The sequence below is a fragment of the Arachis duranensis genome, chromosome 1, assembly GCF_000817695.3.
Source record: "Arachis duranensis cultivar V14167 chromosome 1, aradu.V14167.gnm2.J7QH, whole genome shotgun sequence".
Classification (NCBI taxonomy): Eukaryota; Viridiplantae; Streptophyta; class Magnoliopsida; order Fabales; family Fabaceae; genus Arachis; species Arachis duranensis.
This window is the reverse complement of record NC_029772.3, coordinates 92,076,025-92,080,482: the sequence shown is the minus strand read 5'-3', so window position 1 is coordinate 92,080,482 and position 4,458 is coordinate 92,076,025.

Sequence of the window (4,458 nt, the reverse complement as noted above, 5' to 3'; positions counted from 1 at the left end):
GATCGTTGCCATTCCTTTGATAGTGTTCGTGTAGTGTATTGCACAACAATACAGATGTCATAATAAATCACTGCATGTAGACCACGTATTTAGTTTTTCTTTCTTTTCTTTCTTGGATTATCCGTTCAATTATTATTCTTGTATGTTGTGCATGTTATTTATTTGTTTCAACTTTCAAAGCATGCATTTTGCTTTTCAATTTCTCTGTTTTCCTTTGATTCCCTTATTTGTCATTTAGCATATAAATTATTATTATTATTTGTGACGGTACCTTGGAATTTGGGATTACTATAACTCTATAAGAACAACGGATTTTGATGACATTTTGACTCGTTTGTATTTTTTTATTCTTTTTTTTGTGAGTTAACATAAATGAATAAAATAATTAAAAAAGGATCAGAAGTAAATAACTAAAACAAGCTCCAGTTTATAGTTAAACAATACATTTTTTTCTACTATTTATTAGGGATATCACTGCGTTTAGTTTATTTTTTCTCATAGATATATTATGTTCGTTAAAAAAAAAAAACAGTTTCTTAATTATTATCCTTATTAGCAACTAATTTTAAAGAAATATTTTATGTTATTAAATTTTAATTATGTTGCAATAAATCGTAATTAGAATAAATAAATTTTAATTTTTTTATTAAAATGTAAATTTATTATATAATTATTTACATGCATAAAGCTTAGGACTTATTAATTTAATACCTTTTTTAATCCGTTAATCGCTTAATTTTACGACTTGCATAACCTTATTGTTTTGCTACCCATAATAAGTTGAATATCCATATAGCTCATATATTTTATGAACTATAGTATTATCAATGATATGCTTGGTTTGATCATATAAATTGTAAATTCATTATTTAAGTTTTTTATTTGTAAATATATATAAAAGAATTTGTTTAAATGAAAGAGATATATAATAACGTGAGTTTTGTAATTCTTAACTAAATTACGAACTAACAATATACGATAATAATCAATTTATATTCCAACAAAGCAGTTAAAATTTGATTATTCTAATTATAAGTTATTAAACATAATATTAAAATTTAATAGCATAAAATATTTTAAATTAGAATTACAATCGATTATTTTTTTGTCTTTCTGTTTTAATTCTACATATTTTTCTCGTCAAACATCACATTTTTTGTTGATAATTATTTTTTTGTTTTTAGATTATACATGTTGTATACTTTTAAGTCTGTACTATAGTCGTTAAAAACGTTTTGTCTTTATTATCTAACTTCTTTTTTAATTGATATAGAACATAGGCATAAGCAATACATCTAAAAATTTTGAAAATGATTAATAAAAGACCTCTTTCATTTCAAACTTTTTTCGAAGTTTTATCACGAACACTTTTCATTGAATACTTGCTATATACTAAAATATGAACTGTTGTTGTGACATACATGAATATACTTTTTATATACTAAAATATGAGCATGCTTTATATAACAATAAAAAATATATCCATGTGTATCTACTAAAATTATTAATAAAAGTGATAAAGTATCTGTTACTACTATTGCTTGGAATCTCAACAAAACAAAGATCTGAATGCACAATTTTAAATAATCTTCAAGCTCTTTATGATTTTTGTGTAAAAAAATAGATTTTCATGCTTTTTTTTTCAGTTGACAAATCTCACAAACACGATTAGAAATATGAATTTGTGGTAGACCAAAAAAAATCTTTTTTCTTGACAGGTGATTTAGGACAGAAAAATAAAAATGCACAATCTGCATATGCATATGCCACAATCAGTTATCATAAAGTATTACAGAACTCATACAAGCTAAGAAAGATTAACATGTTGAATTTTCAATGGAAACATTTTGTTTGAAGTCATTTTTGCTTTATCTATGAACCTTTTGTTGTTGTCAAATATAATGCAAATATCCACTATATGTAATTATTTTATATCTGTTCTCAAATAACTGTTCCGTATTCAATAAATTGTAATCAAGTTCAAGAGTATAGAAAATATCAAAAATATAACTCAAAACAATCATTCAATCTAATTGGTATTTGTTCTTTTCCTTTAATAGAGATTTTTGTACTATTATCAAACTTCAATAGGAATTTTTCTACCAAATATATGATTACTACAACTATTATCCAAATATTATATATTTTTATCTTCAGCATACGAGTCACATGTAAAAAATAAAGTTTGAATATTCATATTATCATTAGTATTTTGATGTTAATTTTTTGCAACGCGTGCTTGATTATTATTAATTATTTTGATTTTGCAGTCTACCACTTTGTGTCCATACTTTTCACACTGAAAGTAGTTGAAATTAGTTCGTTCTTGATAAAAATTACCTCGACTTCTTCTTTGGTTGACAAACCTAAAATTTATTCCACTTCTTTCTTGATTAAGTGTTGTAAAATTACTATAACTTCTATAGCTGTAATTGTCACGATCTCTGTCTCTGAAACTTCCTCTACGGTCTCGTTTTTTTTGTGTAAGGCTTGATTCTATTTGCTTCAAATCCTTCAAATTGTCGTCAACCTAAAGCTTTCAATCATGATTCTTCCTTCTTCATAAATATTGTGTTATCTTACACTAGAAAAACAACTTGAAAAACAATTTGGATTCTTGTCCATTTCTACCACCTTTTAATTTAAGATACAACTTGATTTCCAATTTCAATTCAATTTGATTTCGAATTTTTTCAATATTCTAGGATGTTGTATTTGTACTTTTCTTAAATATTTTTTATTTAATTATCTAACACATTTATCTGTCTTTTTTGATATCTTCGTATCAAACACACTAATATTTCGTTTAGTAAAATTTTTTAAAAAAATATAAAATTATAAACACTTTATTTTATATTTAGTAAATAAAAAAATTATGTAAGTGTATTTGTAATTTTTAAAAGTTTAAAGTACTTTTTAAAGTATTTAAGAAAAAATATTTATTATAATATTTTTAAATTTTAAAAATTATTTTATCAAATGCACTTGTTATTACTTTATGTTTATTAAAAAATATTTTTAATTTACTAAATATAAATGTTATTACTTTTAGTGCATGTTTGGGCGCCAATATTTTGTTAAAAAAAGATATTTTTTCAATGAAAAAAGATCTTTTTTTATTTTTTTACGTATTTGGCAAATTTTTAATAGTAAAAGTAAAAGCACTAGTAAAATAAAAAAAAAGATCTTTTTTGATAAGCTTAATTTACATATTTTTTTAAAAGATCTTTTTTCCTTAAAAAAAAGATGTTTTTCATGTAATAAATAAACAAAAAAGTACTTTTATATTGTTATACTCAAGCATAATTGATAGATAAAAAGACCTTTTTACATGAGATATCCAAACATAAAATTACTTTTACTTCTCTATAAGATCCTTTAAAAAAAGATAACTCGAAAAAAGATTTTTTTTTTTTAGAAGCTCACCCAAACAAGTCCTTAAAAAATCAACATTTTATCGAATCAAACCTAACTTAACTCAATTGATCATTAGTACTCACCTTTTATTCCATGTACTAACATTTCATTGTGTCATTTCATTAGGCCTCTATTTTGTTTCTTTCCATGGGCACTTTCTCTTTTTGTTTAGCTTGTCTAATGGCATTTCATATTATCATTTAAAAAATATATAATAAATTAAAATATATATAATTTATTTTAGTACTCACTTGTTATTTTTTTTAATTTAATTGTTATCCCAAAATAAGGTTATTTAAGGAATACCGGGTGAGAGAGATTTGAGCCTCAACAATAGTCAAATACATTCATCATCCGTTTGCTATGGCTTCTTCTAGCTGTCAATAAAATAAGCATTCTCCTTCTACTTCTACTGTGATTTGTTTCTTTAAGATTATTCTTAGACAAGCTCTTCAAAATGAAGAACTTTGTAAGTATTTTTTCGTCATCTCCATCCCCTCTTTCTCTTTTAATCTGTTTATCTTTTGAGATATTATTTAATTAACAAAAAGTTTCTCTCTTTATTCCTCTATATATAATTTTTCTCGTTTATAAACATTTTTTCATAGAACAACACACATGCATGACTTCTTAGCTGCAAATATAGTAATAATAAGCTCTTTCTTGTTATTAGATCATTTTCTATTTACAATAATATAGACTTAATTATAATTAATATTGTAGCAGAAGTACATAAAAAAATAAAAAATACATAAGATGAATGAAAACCTAAAAACATATTCTTACTAAAAAAATTAATTACGATTAAATCTACATTGTTGTTAATGAAAAATGATCTAGGTAATCTTTCGCGGATCTAAGATTAGGAAATATCATAGGATATATTTGATTTGAAAAATTATCATATTCATCATTATTTTTCGTTATGCCTGAGTTCTGATTTTGTCATTACTGAGTTTGTCCCTAACAATTTTTATGTTGGACAATCCCGTCCTTTAACAATTTTTTTATTTCACTCCTAGTCTTTTAACTATGCAAATA